General features: G+C 52.9%; 1 long non-coding RNA gene and 1 pseudogene across 1 annotated transcript; one reads left to right on the top strand and one right to left on the bottom strand.

The window, feature by feature from the left end:
• Positions 1-3617: 3617 nt before the first annotated feature.
• LOC125336481 lies at positions 3618-10791 on the bottom strand. Its single transcript, XR_007207771.1, has 3 exons — positions 10707-10791; positions 5353-5435; positions 3618-3933 (listed from the first exon to the last, which is right to left on the bottom strand). It is a non-coding gene; the product is annotated as an uncharacterized LOC125336481 (long non-coding RNA).
• A 2374-nt stretch (positions 10792-13165) lies between these two features.
• Positions 13166-15868, top strand: LOC125336261 (annotated as a pseudogene).
• Positions 15869-20952: the final 5084 nt, after the last annotated feature.

Raw genomic sequence — 20952 nt, 5'->3', positions numbered from 1 at the left:
GTGGGTCAGGCAGAGCCGCCTCCAGCCTGGAGCCAGGGGGCTGCGGGACCCCCTGGGAGAGCCGGAGGGGGAACCTCGGGACCCCCAGAGTGGGACGAGCAGAGAGGGGCAGTCTGGAGCTCCACCTGCAGTCTGGAGGAGCGAACCCCTGTGACCCCCAGGACCCCAAAGTGGGGAGCCCAGAGAGGGGGGAGCGCCGCCATTCGCGGGACCCTCAACAGCCTGGAGAGGGGGAGGGGGGACTCCTTGGACCCCCTGCACCCTGAAGCAGAGAATAAGGGGAGAAGGGACCTGGGGATCCCATAACCCCCAGCATCTCTAAGTGGGGAGACAAAAGGGGGGAGCTTTTGGATTCCTGGACTCCCAGCAGCCTGGGGAGGGTGGAGACCAAGTAGAGAGGAGGACTCCCAATGAAAGAGGGACCCCCAGAAGCCAGGACAGGGGGAAGCCCCAGAACCCCAAAACAGAGAGGCCAGAGAGGGGGAACTCCTGAGAGGCTTTTTCAGAGCAGATTTTTATGGACACACAGTGCCCAGGGACTTCTAGAGATGGACTTGGCAGAGGGACCTTTAAAGTCAACGTGCTCATGCCTTGTTTCTCCCCAGACCAGGATTTCCCATTCCCAGCCCTTGGCCAGATGGAGGAGGAGGCTGTGAGGAAGAGGAAGATGCCCCGGGAGCCCCAGGCAGGTGAGGAGGAAGTCAGTGCCCCTTTCCCGCTCTCTCCTGCTCCATCTCCCAGCCCAGCATCGCCCCCGGCTGCAGGACAACCCCGCTGCCGACGCCGTCCTGCCGGGGACGGACTGGGGGGATCTCCTTCCCCTTCCCTGTGGCACGGAGGCAAATCCCATCCTCTCCTTGTCCTTCCTCCCCCAGACAAGGAGCTGAGGACGGAGCCCAGGGAGGACAAATCCCCGCGGCAGAACCTGGTGGAAGAGGCCGTTCTGAGCGGCTCCATGGCGCAGGAATCCAACGGGGAGGAAAAGCCCCGGAGATCCTGCAGGAGGAGGGGCTGCAAACACAGCCCAGGGTGCTCTGAGGAGGAAAGACCCACCCTGTGCCGGGAAGGGGCCGGAGATCCAGCCAGAGGTCAGAGCTGGTGGTTCATGAGCAGCATCATGATGGGGAGAAGCCCCACACGTGTGGGGAATGTGGGAAGAACTTCAGGTGGAGCTCCAACCTGATCAACCACCAGAGGATCCACACCGGGGAGAGGCCCTACGAGTGTGGGGAATGTGGGAAGAGCTTTGTCACAATCTCCAACCTACGTATCCACCAGCGCATCCACACTGGGGAGAGGCCCTACGAGTGTCCTGAGTGTGGGAAGAGGTTTCACACCAGCTCCACTCTCCTCCTGCACCAGCGGATTCACACAGAGGGGAGGCCCTTCTGCTGCCCCGAATGCAGGAAGGGCTTCAAGCAAAACTCCCACCTCGTCACCCACCGGCGCATCCACACCGGGGAGAGGCCCTACGAGTGTCCCCAGTGTGGGAAGAGCTTCTCCAGCAGCTCTAACTTGACCAGACACCAACGGAGGCACCGGTAAGGGAAGCCCTGCGAGTGCCCCAACTGCGGGAAGAGCTTTGTCCTCTGCTCCAACTCCATCTCCCATCAGAGGACCCACGTTTGGCAGAGCACTGGTGACCCACATTCCCTGTGATCCGTGTTGGGAAGACCCCTGGCTGGTGCTCTCCACGTTCTCCTGGATCCCTGTAGGCACCTGGGTGAACGCAGGGGCAGGAACATCCATCGGGACTCAGATCAACATTGGAAATTCATTGGGAAGAGCTGATTTTTTACCTTCACACCCTAAAAAATTTCATCTACTCTGTCCAATTGTTTCTTCTGGTGGCTGCGGAGACAAACAATGGACTCTACACTGCGGGAGCTTGGGTGGCTTGGACGGTTGGGACAGACGGAGACGAGAGATCTCTGAAGTCAGATCTTGGAACATGCAGTTTATTGCAAAGGGCGTGGGTACAGGGGCACTGCTTAGAGCTGCCAGACTCAGCTCGGAGCAGGCCCAGGAGAGCAAGAGAGTAAGCGGGTAAGTAAAGAGAGAGAGAGAGAGAGGAATGAGAGTGAAGAAGCAGTATGTGAAGTCCTGGTTACAATACAATAAATCATCTTCTGTACTGAATATTCTAATTGTCACTAACCAATCTAATACAAGATACAAATCCTATGGCATTTACATACAGCCTATAAGAGTTCTTATATTACCATAGAGTGTTACATCTTAACTTCTAAAAACTACTCTTTGGACCCCTTCTGCTGAGCTAGTAGGGTCTGCTCTGACCCTTGGACCTGTTTGCAAGCAGAGGGTATTGTTCAATCAAGAGGGGTTTACCTTCAGTCGGCCATACCATTGTTTTCCAGTTGTTCAGTAACTAAGACGGTATTTCAAAAGTGGCTTTCATTTCGATGTCGCCTGTAGTTTTCATATTCCCAAAATCTTTTGTCAGGCAATCATATTTATAAGGCTTTCCTGTTTCATCTTCCCCATCATCTCCCCTGTTCTGATGAACAACTAAGATATTAGACACAGTCCTATTCGTCATTTTTTGCACACACTGAAGTATACAAGGTACTGCTACTAAAACTATAATTATTACTACTAGAATAATCAAGCCTATTTTACAGAGTTCCCTTAGCCAAGGTGCAAAGCTCCAACCATCAAACAAACTGTCTAGCCAAGACGGGTCATCTGTTGTAATTTGGTTAGCTAGGTCCCTTAGGTTTTGTAGCTGTTTGTGAATAGAAACAGAATGATCGGATAAGTTCATACAGCATAATCCTTCAAAATCTTCACAGCCATGCCCATGTGCTAATAAAAGATAATCAATGGCAGCTCTGTTTTGTAAAGTGGCATGTCTGACTGCCTCTTCATCGGTTAACAAGTCACTGATCATAGTAGAGGTGGCATTTACCTCCTTGCTGAGCCAACATCCCAACTTGTTTAACTGTTTTAATGCAATTGAGGAACTTAACTGAGGTAGAAAAATGCTCGCAACAATTGATTTTTCAGAGTTCCAAGGGTGAAAGTCACTATCACAGTCGCTTTCATACTGATGTCCCCAGGAAGATCTAATCTTTCTGTTTTTCTTTTTGATTACTTCTTTGACACTGGGAGCAATAATTGTAAGTTGTCCCAGAGCAGAAGGGCCACCATCTATTTTTGAAGGTATACCTTGCCAGGCTCTGTCTCCATAGATGAGCCAAATTCCTCTAGGGAATCGAATAGGGAGTTTGTTAAAACGATCTGCATGAGGTTTGTCATATATAAGAAGCTTAGCTTGATTGCACCAAGAAGTTACATTGCTATAAGCTGGGTGATATGGGGTAACGTTTAAATGAGGACCGTTTTCTCCTAGAAAGTGAAAGAAATAGCAGGTATCCATAGTTAACGAGCCTAGGATTTCTAGCTCTTGAAGGTCAGATTTATCAATTTTAGAATTATCAATATAAGTTTGGTGTTTATGGCTGGTAGTTGGAGATACATGATGATCGTCGTATGGCCAGTACTTATCAAGAGTAACATTATCAAAACCTTCTGGAAAAGGTATTCCAACTAAACAGGTTGAAAAAGGTTTGTCAGGGCTTGTGTCAGATAGACAGATGGTATCGGAGCCTGCAGATTTGGCTAAGGCAACCCAGACATTTGTCTTTGGTTGATTTACAGGTAAAGCTTCACTACAAAAACTAAAACATAAGAATAAAAGCAACATGCACGCGCGCAAATGAGAAAACTCCATTCTTTTCTTGAGCTGTTTTTGGCAGATCACTTTCTTCTGGTGATTCTGCGCACTTCAGGTCTGGGTGCTTGCTTCCTGGCTTCCACTTGCAGGGTCACTGGCTGGTGTGGAGGCGTCGGCAGGCTTTGATGCGTGGTATGGCTTCACGTTTTTTGCTGGAACCCACTTGAGCTCTCCACCTGTGGAAACACACGCAAACCCCTTCCCCCATGTTATAAGATTGTATGGTCCTTCTATTTTTCCTGATTCTAGATTCTTAATTAAAACTGGGGGGTGCTCTTTCAGTTTTGCTTTTTTGTTGTTTAAGAAATGTCTGTAAATGGGGGGGTCAGGCTCTTCTGCAGAGCTATTCAAAAAATTATAAACATACAAAGCCTTGTTCAACCTCCTTTGAGGTGTATCCTGGACTTCTCCCCCTTTCTGTTGATCTAAAATGCGTTTTAGAGTTTGATGTGTTCTTTCTATTATTCCTTGACTCGTGGGGGAGTAGGGAATGCCAAATGTATGGCGGACACCCCAGTCATTTAAGAATGCAGCTAATTCTTGTGAAACATACGAAGGACCGTTATCAGTTTTAATTTCTTGCAGGATACCCAAATAGGAAAAAGCTTGTGAAAAATGATGGCAAACATGCTTAGCTGTTTCTCCTGTATGCACAGAAGCGAAGACTGCATTTGAGAATGTATCGACAGAGACATGAATATTTTTAAGTTTTCCAAAAGAGGGGTACTTAGTAACATCTGTTTGCCATTTCTGTAAGCTCTCCAACCCCCGTGGGTTGGTGGCTCCTGAGGAGGGGACAGGTTGAACAAGCTGACAGTTTGGGCAAGCTCGTACAATATTTTGAGCTTGCTCTAAGGTAATGTGAAAGTCTCGTTTGATTGCCTGTGCATTTTGGTGAAAGAACGCATGACTTAATTTGGCTTGTTCAATAGTGTTAGGCAAGGTAGTTGTAGCAAACACCGAGGTAGGATTTTCGATGTCTGCTGCAACTTCTCCATCAGATGCTGCTGATGCCAATGCATCAGCTCGTGCGTTTCCTTCTGCCATAAATCCTGGAAGACCAGAATGAGCTCTAATGTGGCAAACGAAATAAGGATTAGTTCTGTGTGATAAAATTTGGTAGAGACAGGTGAGCCAAAGACACAATTTGTCGTTGTTCACATCCTTTAAAACAGATCCTTCAATCCTCTTAATAATACCAGCAACATATGCTGAATCAGTGATTAGGTTGAAAGGTTCTGGAAAGAGCTGAAAAGCTCTTAAAACAGCTGCCAATTCAACAATTTGAGGAGAACCTTCAACTTTTTGAACATCTTGCTTCCAGACTTTAGTATCTTTATTTTGCCATGTAACCACAGAATTGTGTGTTCGCCCTGACCCATCAGTGAAGATAGTGACCGCATCTAAAGGCTCTTCACTGATTAGGGGTTTTTCTTTGTAGCACAATTTAGCTTTGATTATTCCGTGTGCTGGGTAATGAATAGAGCAAACGCCTGGAAAATCGAGCAAGGCATACATCAAGTCCTCTGATTTTTGCATTGCCCAATCAAAATAGGATTTAATCATGGGCAGATAGATAATTGCAAATTCACAACCTGCTATCGAAAGAAGCCTTGCTCTGCCTTTGATGATGATTTGAGACATCATTTCTAAAGGTGTGAGGATTGTCTTTGGCGACCTGTAAGGAAGAAAAACCCATTCAATTATTAACAGCGGTTCTATTTGAGAGGAATCCCATTGAAAAATGAGGCCGTACAGTCTCAACTTTTCTCCTAAAACTGCAAGGAAAAAGGGTTTGTTAGGAATACAGCGATGTGCCTGCCTGTTCTGCAGAGCATCAGTAATTTTTTCCAGGGCCTTGCAAGCTTCAGGAATGAGAGATTTAGGAGATTTAATGTCACTGTCTCCTCTCAACAAATCAAAGAGTGGAGCAAGTTCATCATTAGTGATTCCTAGCACAGGCCTGACCCAATTGATTTCTCCTAAGAGCCGATGCAAGTCCTGCAAGGTACAAACATCAGTTTGAATTTGTATTTTTTGCGGTGTAATAGACTGTTCTGTTAGTTTCCATCCTAGATATTTCCAGGGAGCAGTCTCTTGTATTTTTGATTCAGAGATCACCAGTCCAGCCTTTTTGATTTCAGCAACAACACTGTTATGAGTTTCTTCCATTTGTTTTTGTGTTGACGCTGCGATGAGCAAATCATCCATGTAGTGGAGAATAACTGATTGCGGGAATTGCTCACGGACTGGGGACAAAGTACGGGCTACAAAATGTTGGCAAATAGTCGGTGAGTTCTTCATGCCTTGAGGCAAGACTAGCCAATGATACCTTTGAAGTGGTTCTTGCAGGTTTGTACTTGGAACGGAAAAGGCAAAACGAGGAGCATCGTCTGGATGCAGTGGGATGTTGAAGAAACAGTCTTTTAGATCGATAATTACAAGCGGCCAATTTCTTGGGATCATGGAAAGGTTGGGCAGGCCAGGTTGGAGAGGGCCCATGTCTTCAATTACTGCATTGATTTTTCTGAGATCATATAACAATCGCCACGTGTCAGAAGTTTTCTTATGGATTACAAACACAGGTGAGTTCCAGGGACTGTTAGTAGGTTTAATGTGGCCTTTTTGCAGTTGTTCAGCCACTAGTTTTTTGAGGGCACTCAGCTTATGATCTGGCAGGGACCACTGGTCGACCCAGAGAGGGGTGTCAGTTTTCCAGGTCAGTTTTAAAGTACTGAGTGCTTTAGTGGCCCCTATGAAAAATCCAGTTCAATTTTGGCTCCCCATTCAGAGAGCAAATCTCTTCCCCACACTGTGATGGGTTTTTGCACTACATAGGGACGGATCAATGCCTTTTTCCCTTGTGGTCCTGTAATACTGATTACAGATTCGCTCCGCAGGCATGGAGTGACACCTCCAATGCCTGTGAGAGCGCCTGGGGGGGTTATTAATTTTCAATCTGTTGGCCAATGATAATAAGAGATAACAGAAACATCTGCCCCCGTATCAATCATCCCCTTGATGTTAACTTGAATCCCACCATTTGACAATTCACAAGTTAGCATTGGTCGTTGTTGACTTATGTGTTGAACCCATAGAACCTCAAGACTTTCAGGAGCAACTGAGAAACGGCGCGGTGGTATTTGTTCCGCAGTTCCCATGGGCAGTGCTATGGCAATAGCTATAGGGGTTCTAGGTGGGATATACAATGGGGGATGGCAGGCATTTGCTAGCACTAGCAGTTCTTCATTGCAGCTAGCAGATATTACACAAGGCAAAACCAGCAGTCCCAGGATGCCATTCCTCTCTTTACCAACAACCAAAAAGTCTTGTCTAGTTTGTGAAGTCCCTGTATTCTTGTTGAAATATAGTCATAGCCATTATCCTTTAAAAAGGTTGTTGGCTTGGAGGTTGCCAAAGTGCACTGGAACCCTGGGGGTAGCAGGCCTGGGTCATTACTTGGGATTGCGCTGATGGTGAAGTGAAGTGGTTCTGAGTCGGGGTATTCATAAATTTTATCTTGGGTGTTTGGGGTGCCACTACTTGTTTCGTCACGCGATGGCATTGCGCGCTCGTATTGGAGTTTTTTGGACTGTGTTTTCCACTTGTATCTTGTCTGGATTGACACTGCCAGGTAAAATGCTTTCCCTTCTTGCAGATAGGGCAGCGATCTGGTGCTTGTGCACCCTTTTTGAGTTCTGGGCAGTTCCTCATGATATGGCCAGGTTTTTTACAGGAGTAGCAAGGTCCTGAAGTTACAGCAGCTTGCATAACAGCTATGGTGTTGCCTTGTTGCTGGAAGTTTAGATGCAAGGCAGCCAGGATTTCAGTAAGTTTTTGGTCTCGTGCTTCTGCTTGTGCTGCCTGTGCAGCTGTTTGTACTGTTTGAGCTGTCAGAGCCCTCTCAATTTTTTCTCCTAGAGCTTTTCCAAGTTCATTTGCTTGGATAGTTGCCACCTGCTGTGGACCTCCTATTTTGTTACAGGCATCAATCATCTCAGGCACTGTGGGTCTTTCTTTTCCCAGAGTTTTGATAACTTTTTTACATTCTGCATTGGCATTATTTTCAATAATGTCCCATATCATTATTGGGCGAGCTATGTCGTCGTTGCATTGCCGTTCTGCTGCTTGGATGACCCGGTCCACAAATGTGGTGAATGGTTCAGACAACTCTTGGCTAATGAGATTATAGGCTTTCTCAAAACTTCCTGCAGGCTGAATTTGCAAGAAGGCTTTGCGAGCCATCTTTTTGATGTCATCCAATGCTGTTTTGGGTAAATTTATTTGATTGTCATTTTGATCATCAGGATGGTCACCAGTCAGGTTAGATATGACAAGGGTACGAAGGGCTGCGTCAGTACTTTGTTTAGAAGTGGCTAGTACCCCTGCAAGCAGTCTCTTCCATTTGAGTTCCCATAGCATATATTGTGAGTCTGTGAGAATTATACTAGCCAGATTTTTACAGTCATTTGGTGTAAGTGTATGTCCTTCCAGGGTACTTTTCAGCAGTTGCTTAAAGTATGGAGAGCAGATACCACTGTCCTTTATTGCTTTCTGCAACTCTTTAATCTCATGGTATGGGATAGCTTGCCATGTTCTAGGACCACCAGCTTGCTGGCTGAATAGTACAGGCATAGCTAAAGGATTTAGATTTTCCTCTTTGCAAATCTGGCATCTGACTTCATGCCAGTCTGTTAATTGAAACTTATTAAAACATTTTTGGGAGTTTTCTACTTTTGGGCTTAATGCAGGCGAATTTTCAGGGTTTAGTGTCTCTTTTTGGGTTGAGAAGTCTGTCCCAAACACTGGGGGGACACCGGAGCTGTTTGGGAACAGACTTAATTCTTTTTCGAAATTGTTTTGTATTGGGATTAAGGTGTTGGCATTTGCAGGGGCACAATAGTTCTCCGTCTGTCCTGTATTTATAAAAGCAGGTGTCATATTCCACCCTCCCCCTCCTCGTTGCACGGCTTGTGTGCCTGGCTGTGGCAGTGGGATCGATTGGTGATACAAAGTAGTCCCATTCGGTGTCAGGAGCGCAGAGGGCGATAGCGTGGCTGGGTGTTCAAGGGAGTGCGGGCGTGATTCGGTGCTGCTTGGGTTGGCTCCGGGATGCGGCGGCGGAGGCAGGGGGGCAGGCGGCGGAGCCGCGGGAAGATGTGCGGCTGGTCCCAGGAGCGGTGCTGTGGTTGGAGGAGCGTGAGCGGAGTGATACCGCTGGTCTGGGAGTTGCAGCAATTGTGCATGCGTGGGTTGCAGCAATTGCGCATGCGTGGGTTGCGTCATCAGGTCAACGCGGCAGGCTGTGATGGCAGCAGTCTGTGTGGCAGGCGGTTCGGGCAGAGCGGGAGGTGGCAGGACTGCACAACCAGGGGCTGGGGCTGCGGCCGCGGTCGAGGAAGGGGGCGATGGGACGATCATGGATGCCGGTGGCGGTGGGACCGCACTATTCAGCAGCTGAGAAGCGGGAGGCTGCAGTGGATACGGCAGGGTCCGGTCTGGGGCCACGGAGGCGAGCGGCGGCAGCAGGGCTGCCCTATTGGCAGGAGATGATCTCGGGGCGGCGGGAGGCAGGAGGGCCGGCGGCTGGATCGCGGCGTGCTGCCACTGGGAGCTTGTAGGCTGGGCTGGGGTGGGTGCTGGTGCGGCAGGCAGGAACGGCGCTGCCGGAGCGGCGGTGCCGGGAGACGGGGCTGGGGCAGCGGCAGGCATGGAGGGGGCTGCAGCCATCCGTGCAGACGCTGTGGCACCGGCACCAAGTGGCTCGCGGGGCTGGGGCGCTCCGCGTCCCAGCACGAGCGATGGTGTGCCGGGATCGGGGAATTGCGCAGGAACGCCAGCAGGGACGGGAGTAGACATAGGTGTCTGTGCTGCCGCAGGGCTGGGGGACAGCTCGGGGACAGGCGCTGTCGGCACCGGTGGTTCGGGAGCGGCAGGAGACTGTGAAGACGCAGCAGCGACGGACGCGGATGGGACGTTGGCTACCACCGGCGCCGTGTCGGTGGCGGCAAGGGGGACCTGGGGGGCTGGAAGAAGGGTCACCGCTTGGCTTTGCGGGGGGCCGGCTATAATGGCAGCCATGGCCATAACTGGCGCGGCTGGCGGAGCGGTAGCACCCGTAGGTAGCAGGGGGGTAGCCGCCGGCCCCGCAGGGGTATCACCGGGGGGTGGGGCCATGATGATGCCAGCAGCGGGGGGTGGGGTAACAATGACGGCAGCAGCGGGGGGTGGAGCCGCGATGACAGAAACGGGGGGGGGGGGCACGTGGGGGCGGGGGCAAGGGGCGGGGCCGCAAAGACGCTGGAGGACAGGGTGGTAGAAGCGAGGGGCGGGGCCGCAAAGACGCTGGAACCGAGGGCGGGGACCGCGGGAGCTGGGACAGCGGGGACGAGCGGGATGGCGGGGGCGGGGATGGCGGGAGCGGTGGGAGGGGCCGTAGGGTCCGGTGGGGTGGCTGGGGCCGGGGTAACGGGTGCCGGGATGGCGAGCGCGGGGGGCGGGGTGGCGCAAGCCAGCCGGACCGCGGGTAGTGGAGCCGCAAGGTCCGGTGGAGAGGCGGGGGCCGTGCCCCGTTGCGGGCTTGGGGCGGCAAGGGGCGGGCTCGCAGCAGGAGCCGGGCTCGGCGAGGTGACTGCTGCGGGCGGCGCCTTCACAGCAAACAGCTCTACCAGCGCTCTGCAAGCTGGGATCAGCTGCGTGGCAGCCATATCCCGGTAGGAGACATTATTAAAGAGCTTAACCCCAACTGTGTCCCAGAAGTCTCTTGTAAAGACGGCTGAACGGTCAGCATTTGGGAAATTAACTCGAGTCCATTCTAAAAGATTTTTTAGCTCCTGTTTAGGTAATTGACTTGGACCGGAGCTTATAAGTAAATGCTTAAGTTGCTTATAGAGATCTCTGTCATGGGCAGAGTGAGTTTGTCCCATTATTAGACCAGTATGATACTCACTTAGATGATGTCGCAGGAGCAGTGTCCTTAGTCAGAGGTCCGTCGTGGGGGGCTGGCCAGGCACTCCACTCGGCGCTCAGGACGCTGCTTTTGGGTCCCTCGTCAGAGCTCCGGTTTTAGGCATAGCTTGGCAACGGCTTTCCGTGCTCAGGACCTCACAGGTGGGTCCACACTGAGCTCCAGTGCGGGCGGTGCTGAGCACTACTCGCCTGTGCTCGTGGCGTGCGGCAGATTTCCCTCCGCAGAGCTCCGGTCAGCACTGCTTAGCAGCGTGTCCGTGCTCGAGGGGTGCCACGGCAAACTTCCTCAAAGAGCTCCAGGTAGCTGCTGTGCAGCAGTGGCCGCCTGTGCTCGAGGACTGCCAGGCAATTCCCTCCAAGAGCTCCAGGTAATCCCTGTGCTCGAGGGCTGCCTCAGCAGAATTATAGAGCTCCAGCTTTTACGATGCGCAGCAACGGTATGCCGTGCTCACGACACGTTCTAGGTGGCTATAACTGGTCTTTCAGTTACCGTCCATGGAGAAGTCTCCCACAGATGGAGAAAGCTGAACCGGGCCTTCAATCACGTTGTGCGTCAGACTGCGGGAGCTTGGGTGGCTTGGACGGTTGGGATGGACGGAGACGAGAGATCTCTGAGGTCAGATCTTGGAACATGCGGTTTATTGCAAAGGGCATGGGTATAGGGGCACTGCTTAGAGCTGCCAGACTCAGCTCGGAGCAGGCCCAGGAGAGCAAGAGAGTAAGCGGGTAAGTAAAGAGAGAGAGAGAGAGAGGAATGAGAGTGAAGAAGCAGTATGTGAAGTCCTGGTTACAATACAATAAATCATCTTCTGTACTGAATATTCTAATTGTCACTAACCAATCTAATACAAGTCCTATAGCATTTACATACAGCCTATAAGAGTTCTTATATTACCATAGAGTGTTACATCTTAACTTCTAAAAACTACTCTTTGGACCCCTTCTGCTGAGCTAGTAGGGTCTGCTCTGACCCTTGGACCTGCCTGCAAGCAGAGGGTATTGTTCAGTCAAGAGGGGATTACCTTCAGTCGGCCATACCATTGTTTTCCAGTTGTTCAGTAACTAAGACTTGGTATTTCAAAAGCGGCTTTCATTTCGATGTCGCCTGTAGTTTTCATATTCCCAAAATCTTTTGTCAGGCAATCATATTTATAAGGCTTTCCTGTTTCATCTTCCCCAACACTACACGATTCGGTGTGAATCAGGCAGAAGCCATTTTATTGATGACCTACTGTCCCTCATATACAGTTCTTGCTTTCCCTACATGTGATCGTGCATAATTATTATGGGTTAAGGGCTATTTTCACACGCTGCTTTATGCTTTGTGATTGGCTCTTGTCTGTGTGTCACATTGTCTGTCGTGTATGTCACAACTGTCCTTCAGTTTGCATTTTCTTATCCTTTTCTTCCTTTGCTTGTTCCTCATTCACATCCTCCGCAGTGCTGCTTGTTCCTTTCTCACAACCTCCCCATGGACTCTTCCCCTGTGTAGGTGCTCAAGTCCTTCTGTCTTACGTGCTCTGGTTCTTCTGTTTTATGGCTGGTTCACATTATGTCCATTTTCTAGTAAAAACATGGTTTCCACAGTCTTGAGGCATCAATGGGTCCCACTGAGCTCCATGCCCAACACAGGCTCCTCATGGACTCCTTGGAGGAGAGAATTGGAGGCCGGGATTGCACAAAGCTCTCAGAGACTCCCAGGCAAAAGCCAAAGCCAAAGTCCTTTGAAAACCCTGCAGTCCCTGGGAGCATTGAGGAGCCCCCAGGGCCATTCCTGACCAAGGCTCCCCAGGGACTCCTTCCAGCAGATCCCTGAGGCCACTGGGATGTGGGGGGATGCTGAGGGCAGGACAAGGGGCTGACAGTGCCCAGCCTTGCTGGGGCTGTGCCAGGAGGCCCCAGGGCCTCAGGACAAGGTGTCTCCTCCCAGCCCTTGGTGGCACAGACGCTGCTGTGCCCCAGGGCACCAAGACTTGGCTTCTCTTTGTCCCCCCTGTCATCCCTGCCTCCAGTTCTCTGCTCTGACTGGAGCCTGGGGACACTTTCTCAGTTGTGTCCCTCACTGGGACCCATGAAAACTTCCAGAAACTTTGAAGTTCAGTTCTGACTGGAATTCTTGAGAGGTTTGTGCCAGTCCCTGTCAGGGACTGATGTTCAGGGCCTCAGCACCAAGGCCCGAGAGGGTCATTCCAGTCCTTGTGCTGTGTCTGTGCTGCTGAGCTGGGCCGGGCTCCTGGCACAGAGGCAGCTCCTGGCAAGCGGCAGCGCTGCAGAGAGACAGCTCTGGCCAGGAGCAGCTCCTGGGCACAGCCCAGCAGGGCTGGGGCACTGCCTGCAGCCAGCCCGGGCACAGCACAGAGGCACACAAGGCTTAAACTCCACCGGGGCTGGGAAGGGGCTGGGAAGTGACTGCGGGGGAATCACTCCCAACCCCTGGCACAGGAAGCCTCTGGCTGCAGGACACGGCAGCTGCAGCTCCTGGAGGGATCTCCTAAAGCTGCAACATCCCAGTGCCTACGGATTCTGTGAGTACAACTCAGAGCATCTTGAGTGCAGGGGAGGTGAAATGTTCATGAGGCTCTGACGTGCTGAGGGTTTCTGATCACTCCCAGAATATTTCCAATACAAGGATTTTGATAGAAATGAGGAAATTTCCTGAGACTTTGTTTTCAGTTTCCTGCCATTGGAGAATGGCAGGGAGGGAGGATAAATATTAAAGGTATTATGAATTTTGTCAGGTCCCTGGGACATCTGAACTGTTACTTTCAGTGATCAGCAGGTGCACAGGGGATCCCTCCTGTGCTTTCAGCCACTGCTGTGCCCATGGACAGCACCAGCATCACCTTGGCTGGACCCATCAGGCTCAGTCTGAGCTGTCCTTTCTCCAAGCTGCAAACAGAACCTGCCCCAGCCAGTGCCCTGCACACAGGCAGGTTTCTGTAGGGCCAAGGAGAGTGCACAGAGATTTGGGGTCTGTGAGTGCTGGCAGGGAGAGATCAGGCACAGGGAAACAGCTCCAGGAGGAAAATCCCCAGGAAGCAGAGATGAGATCAGGGAAAGAGAGAAAACAAACCCAGCAATGTGTCAGGGAGAGTTTAGAGATCCCCACAGGATCCCCTCCAGTGCAGCCCCTCCCTCTGAAGAAGCCCCCTCCCTCCTCTGTCCCCCAGCCAAACCTCTGCCCTCAGGGCCGGGGGTCCAAGGCGTGAAGCCCCTCCTGGGCAGGCAGAGCTGCAGCAGAGCCGTGGGGCAGCTCTGCAGCCCCGGGCCCAGTTCCCTCTGCAGAGCACAGGGCTGGGAGCAGCTGCCTGGCACTGGGGGGCTCTGGGAGGGGGCACAGCTGCCTCAGGGTGACGCTGGCCCCAGTGCCCGGCTGTGGGCAGGGCTGTCAGTGCAGCCAGGGCAGCAGCTCAATCTCCCTTCATCCAGTGCCAGCTCTGGGACTCTTGGCTCTCTCCCCGAGGTTTCCTTCCAAGCTGGGAGTTTCCTCCAGGATGCAAACGTGTCCTGGAGTGTCTTTGTGTTATCTGAAAGGCCCAGATAGAGGAGAAAAGCAGAGATGCTACAAGTGTGCAAATGCTGTCGGGTTGGTGAAATGAGCCAGGGGTGTCCTCGGCTACGAATGTGGTGCTGAGACCTTGAGAGAGGGACGGACATTTGGGGGTCTGTGGTGGATCCATCTGCTCCCAGCAGCACCTGGTGATCTTTAAGGGAAACATGGGAGGGTGAACATTCTGCATTTGAGAAAAGTGAAACAGAGAAACTCTGAGCAGGTCAGAATGACAGAGAACCTCCTCTGAGTGTCCACTCATCATCTTGCCTTGCAAAAGTTGCTCTGTTCTCCCTGAGGGCAGCAGAAATCCTGAGGACTTCTGATATCCAAGAATACCAGGAGAGATATGGGGGGAGATTAAAACCAAAAACCTCAGAACTCTTAAACAAAAAAGGGTGTCTGTGTGTGTTCCAGGGGAGGGTGTACAGGAAATGGCTTTGATTGTGCTTACAGATCTCCTCTAACCTTTCACTGTCTTTCTCTGTGGCAGAACCCAATGCCCGGACACAGCCAATGTCCAACAGCAGCTCCATCAGCCACTTCCTCCTGCTGCCATTGGCAGACACACAGCAGCTGCAGCTCCTGCACTTCTGCCTCTTCCTGGGCATCTCCCTGGCTGCCCTCCTGGGCAACGGCCTCATCATCAGCGCCGGAGCCTGCGGCCAGCACCTGCACAGCCCCATGTTCTTCTTCCTGCTCAGCCTGGCCCTCACCGACCTGGGCTCCATCTGCACCACTGTCCCCAAGGCCATGCACAATTCCCTCTGGAGCACCAGGCACATCTCCTACTCAGCATGTGCTGCTCAGGTGTTTTTCTTTCTGTTCTTCCTCTCAGCAGAGTATTTCCTCCTCACCATCATGTGCTACGACCGCTACGTGTCCGTCCATCTGCAAAGCCCTGCACTACGGGACCCTCCTGGGCAGCAGAGCTTGTGCCCACATGGCAGCAGCTGCCTGGGCCAGTGCCTTTCTCAATGCTCTCATGCACACGGCCAATACATTTTCCCTGCCCCTGGGCCAGGGCAATGCCCTGGGCCAGTTCTTCTGTGAAATCCCACACATCCTCAAGCTCTCCTGCTCCAAATCCTACCTCAGGGAACTTGGGCTCATTGCTGTCAGTGTCTGTTTGCTCTTTGGCTGTTTTGTGTTCATTGTTTTCTCCTATGTGCAGATCTTCAGGGCTGTGCTGAGGATCCCCTCTGAGCAGGGACAGCACAAAGCCTTTTCCACGTGCCTCCCTCACCTGGCCATGGTCTCCCTGGTCATCAGCACTGCCTTTTTTGCATACCTGAAGCCCCCCTCCATCTCGTCCCCATCCCTGGATGTGGCCCTGTCAGTTCTGTACTCGGTGGTGCCTCCAGCCCTGAACCCCCTCATCTACAGCCTGAGGAACCAGGAGCTCAGGGATGCCCTGAGGAAAATGGTGACTGGATTTTTTCAGCAGCAATGAAGTGCCGGTTTTGTTCTCCACAGCTGCAGTGTAACTCAGTGCAGGCCCAGCCTGTCTGCTCAAGTTTTTCAGAGTGGTTGTGTGTGTGCAGGGTTTCCTTTGTCATTTTGTGATAATGTTGTGCACAATGAAACTTTATTTATCCCATCACCATCCCATTACTGGGATCATTCATCCTATTTATAATTCACTGCTTACACCTCGAATTTTACCCAGAGACAATGGAAATGAGGAATCACCTCCTCTGTGCACTTTAGCGAAATAAAGGATCCTGCAGCAACTTGTTGGTCAAAAATGCTTCCTTTGAAACCTCATCTGAATCTGGCAGGGCAGTGCCTGTGTGCAGAGGGGGAGAGAAGCTGAGTCCCAGCACAGCAGCAGGGCCAGGGAGCAGCAGCACTCGGTGCTTTCAGAGCTGCTCTGTTTATCCTTCCACGCTGTCCTTCTGTCCTTGTGGGAGTCCTCAGCTCTGGCTGCTGCGCTGCTGTCCTGCTCTGTGGTGCTCCTGTGAGCACAGGAGGGGTTGACAGTTTTGTGTTATTTAAAAGTAGACAGCAGTGGCTGGAATTGCTGGGCTGATGAGTGAAGTTTTTCAGAATTTTATGGCCCTGGCATGTGAATCACAGGTGGATCACAGCGAGTCCTGGAGCTGCCAGCCTGAACATGAATAATAGAATGGACAAAGCTGCAGCTTAAACGTGACCTAAAATAAATCCCCAGAGTGGCCAGCCCAGAGATCATGGTCTGTGAACTGGAACAACCACATTACAACAGGGACTGCAGACCCACCAAAACCCCACCCAAACCCAGCTCAGAGGGGCCATGGTGGCCCCATGGCAACCACTGGACACCAAAGCAGTGAAGCCGTGGAGAGCGAGAGGCTCAGTGGCTGACATTTCTGTGGGACGGGGCTGTCGTGTGAGGGGTGGGGGCTTTAGATCCCAGGGGAATCATTGCCCAGGGAGTTTTTGTTCAGGTCTGTAGTGCATTGATGCTGCCTGGACTCCAGGCACCCACCAAAGCTGCTCTCTCACTCCTGTCCACAGCTGGACAGGAGAGAGAAAATATAACAAAGGGTTCATGGGTTGAGATAAGGACCAGGAGAGATCCCTCATCCAACACCGTCCTGGGCAAAACAGGCTCAACTTACAGATATCAAGTGAATTTATTAATAACAAAATCAGAGCAGGATAATGAGAAGTGAAAGAAGAGCTTTCAAAACACCTTCCCCCTCCCCTCCATCCTTCCCACCGATGGCGCAGGAGACAGGGAATGGGGATTGTGGTCAGTTCATCTCCTGTGGCTTCTCCCGCTGCTCAGGGAGAGGAGTTGTTCCCCTGTGAGACCGTGGGGTCCCTTCCCACGGGAGACAGTTCTCCGTGAGCATCTCTGACGTGGGTCCAATCTGACGAGCAGCAGTCCTCCCAAAACTGCTGCGGCGTGGGTCACTCTTCCATGGGGGTCAGTTCTTCAAGGCCAGGCTGCTCCAGCCTGGGAGCAGGGCTCCTCTGCAGCGGCTCTGCCCCTGGATCACAGCCTCCTGCAGGCATCCACCCGCTCCGGCGTGGGCACCTCCCCCAGGGGCTGCGGGTGGATCTCTGCATCCCCCGGGGATCCCCAGGGGCTGCGGGTGGATCTCTGCATCCCCCAGGGATCCCCAGGGGCTGCGGGTGGATCTCTGCATCCCCCGGGGATCCCCAGGGGCTGCGGGTGGATCTCTGCATCCCCCGGGGATCCCCAGGGGCTGCAGGGGCACAGCTGCTCCCCCATGGTCTCACCACGGCCTGCAGAGGAATCTCGGCTCTGGCTCCTGGAGCACCTCCTCCCCCTCCTTCTCCACTGCCCTTAGTGTCTCCCTGTTGTTTCCCTCACACGTTCTCCCCTCCTCCTCTTCTCTGACTACAAAAACACTGTGTCCCACTTTGTTTTCATTTCCTTCTGAAATCTGCTATCACGGAGGCGTTACCAGCCTCTCTCAGTGGCCCAGCCTTGGCCAGTGCCATGTCCATCTTTGGAGCCATCGGGGATCGGCTCTGCTGGATATGGTGGAAGCTTCCAGCAGCTTCTCACAGAAGCCACCTCTGTGGCCCCCCCGCTACCAAAACCCAGGCCGTGCCAAACCAACACACATAGGAAGGAAAGCACGGAGCCCCAGCGCTCCAGAGCAGGTGAGAAGCAGCTCTCGTCATGCCAAGGTCAGCCAGAGCTGCCAGGCGGCTCCAGGAGCCCAAGGCAGCCAGAGCTGTTCCATGGTCCCTTGGTTCCGTGGGCCCTGCAGGGTCACAAAGGCCCCTCGGTTCTTTGGGCCCAGCAGTGCCACAGTGGCCCCTTGGTTCCATGGAACGCCACAGGGTCACAATGGTCCCCTTGGTGCCACCAGCCCTGCAAGGTCACAACGGCCCCTGGGTTCCACGAGGCCACGCAGGGTCACAGTGGTCTCCAGAGGAAGGGCAGCACCGAGCCCCAGGGTTTCAGGGGCAGATGAGACACGGCCACCAGAGGCCAAGGCCAGCCACATCTGTCTGTCCTGCCAGGTTTGTCTGGGAGCAGCCCTTGGATATTGGGAATTTGGGAGGTGGAATCCCAGTTTTGGCCATGGGCACCTTGTCGAGTAACGCAGTTCTGTGCTCACTGCATGAGCTCTGGCGTGCCCTCGGTCAGAGAGTCCAGCTGCGTTACTTCTGTGCGTCGCAAAAGCGACTTCAGCATCAGGAAAAGTGCTGCTGGCTGAGCTCGCTGGCTTCTTTGCAGAGGAGACACGGCAGGAGCTGATGATACCGGCTCACGTTAGTTCGGAGATAAAGGAAGAGAGAGAGGGTTCTGGTCTGGCTTCCAACAGGTTTATTGTCAGAAGTTTAGCAACCAGAACATGGCAATGATCTTAATCTGGGATCCCGCCGAGAGGCTTTTCCCTCAGTTTTAGAGGGGGTTTGAAAACCATGGGCAAAGGGGAAAACAACCAATGAGTTACAAGCCCGGGGGGAGGATACAATTCAACAAGAACTACTGGGAGATACAACAAAGAACCAGTGAACAACCGAGTAAGAGGGAATTCTCCCGAACAGGAAAAGGCAGTTTGGAGCCGGGCGCAGCCCCGGGGGGATGCGGCTTAAGCTTCTGAGCCACCCATCGACCCACCCTGCGAGTCTGTGTCCCGGGGAAATTCCATCCACGGCAGGGTCCGGGGCTGATCGGCATCTCGCTGCCCCAGCCCAGCAGTGGGCTGGGTCATAGCAACAGCTGAGAAGGATGGGGTTTTTCCACATGAAAGAAAAGCACAAAGTCCAGGTGTTTTGGGAGAAGATGAGAGGTGGCCACCATGGGCGAGGGCAGCCAGACCTGTTTCTCATGGCAGCTTTTGTCTGGGAGCAATCCTTGGATAGACAGAATTTGGGAGGTAGAATCTCAGTTTTGGCCATGGGTGCCTGGAGGAGAAGGACGGTTCTTTTCCTTAGGAAGGAAAGCACGGAGCCCCAGGAGCCCCAGGGCTCCTGCCCCAGCCCCTGCTGTCCCGGGAGGGAATTTGGGGAGGGGGCAGAGGGGGTGCGCAGCCCCTGCCGGGGGATGACCCCGGCCCAGCGCCCTTCGTTCAGCACCGAGCTGGGCTTGGGGCCGCAGGAGGAAGAGGCCGATGGGAAGCAGATCCTGCAGGGGGGACAGGGCTTGGGCTCAGGGCAAGGTCCTGCCCTGCACACCTGGCTCAGGTGTGAGCCTGCCCCGGGCAGAGAGCGGGACATTCCCATCCCCATGGATCAGGGCTGGGAGCAGCGCTGTGAGCACTGACATGGAAATCCTGGGAGCCACTGGGACCGCACTGAGGGCTACTGGGAGCTACTGGGAGCAACTGGGAATGATGGGTGTGTGCTGGAGGCAACTGGGATATACAAGGAATGAATGAGACCATGCTGGGGGCAACTGGAACCATGCTGGGGCAACTGGGGTGACTGGGAATGAGCATGCTGGGAGAAACTGGGAGCAACTGGGAGTGACTGTGTCTGTGCTGGGGGCCACTGAGGTCATATTTGCAGTGACTGGGACTGTACTAGGGGCAACTGGGAGCAACTGGAACTATGCTGGAGGTAACTAGGATCACACTGAGGGTGATTTGGATCATACTGGAAGTGACAAGGAGCAGGCTGGGGGCAATTTGGACCACGTTGGGGGCAACTGGGATATACCGGGAGCAACTGGGACATCACTGAGGGTGACTGGGAGTGGCTGTGGGCAACTGGAATCATGCTGGAAGCAACTGAGAGGAAGTGGCAGTGACCAGGAGCATGCTGGGGGCAACTGGGATATGCTGAGAGAGACTGGGAGTCACTGGGATCATGCTGGCAGTGACTGGGAGCGTGGCAATGGCCTGGGCTGGCTGATGTGGGGCCTCAGGGTGCGCAGGGAGCACTGTGACACTGCGGGGCCCCTGGAACTGTTCTAAACGACCCAGATCCGATATGGAAATGAGTTCTTAAAATGTACTGAGAACTCAACAAAAATGGCAAAGCAAAAATGGCAGCGCTGGGAGCGTGGCTGGGTGCCAGAGGCTCGCCCACAGAATGCCCATCCTGCCTTTTATACCCCTGCGATTGCAAACAGCTCTCTGGTCTGAGGGGCACTGGGGACTCCTCCTGGAATCTCCCAGAATCTTTCCATCACTGGTTTAAGGCGCTTTATATCCAGGCTGGGATCTCAAGACTGCCTCAATCAGGTACCTGAGGTGATTTTTCTCATTTGATGAGGAGGAGGAGGAGGAGGAGGACGAGGAGAAGGACAAGGACGAGGACGAGGAGGAGGTGGAGGAGAACGAGGAGGAAGATGAAGAGGATGAGGAGGATGAGGAAGAGGAGGGGGAGCAGGACGAGGACGAAGAGTATGACGGTGAAGACGAGGAGGCTGACGGGGGGCAGGAGGGGAAGAAAACAAGGAGGGGCAGGAGGGGGAGGAGGAGGAGGAGGAGGAGGGATAGGGGGAGGAGGGGGAGGGGGAGGAGGAGGAGGACGACGACGATGACGAGGACAAGTAGACGGAGAAGGAAGAGGAGGAGGAGAAGCAGGAGGAGGAGGAAGAGGAAGAGGGGGAGGAGGACAAGGATGAGGACGAGGACGAGGACAAGTAGAAGGAAGAAGAGAAGGAGGAAGAGGAAGAGGAGGAGGAGGAGGAAGAGGATGAGGAGAAGGAAAAGGATGACGACGACGACGACAAGGACGACGAGGACGACGAGAAAGA

Source organism: Corvus hawaiiensis, chromosome 20, assembly GCF_020740725.1.
Source record: "Corvus hawaiiensis isolate bCorHaw1 chromosome 20, bCorHaw1.pri.cur, whole genome shotgun sequence".
Lineage (NCBI taxonomy): Eukaryota > Metazoa > Chordata > Aves > Passeriformes > Corvidae > Corvus > Corvus hawaiiensis.
The sequence above is the reverse complement of the archived record's forward strand: the minus strand, read 5'-3'. Positions and strand labels throughout refer to the sequence as shown.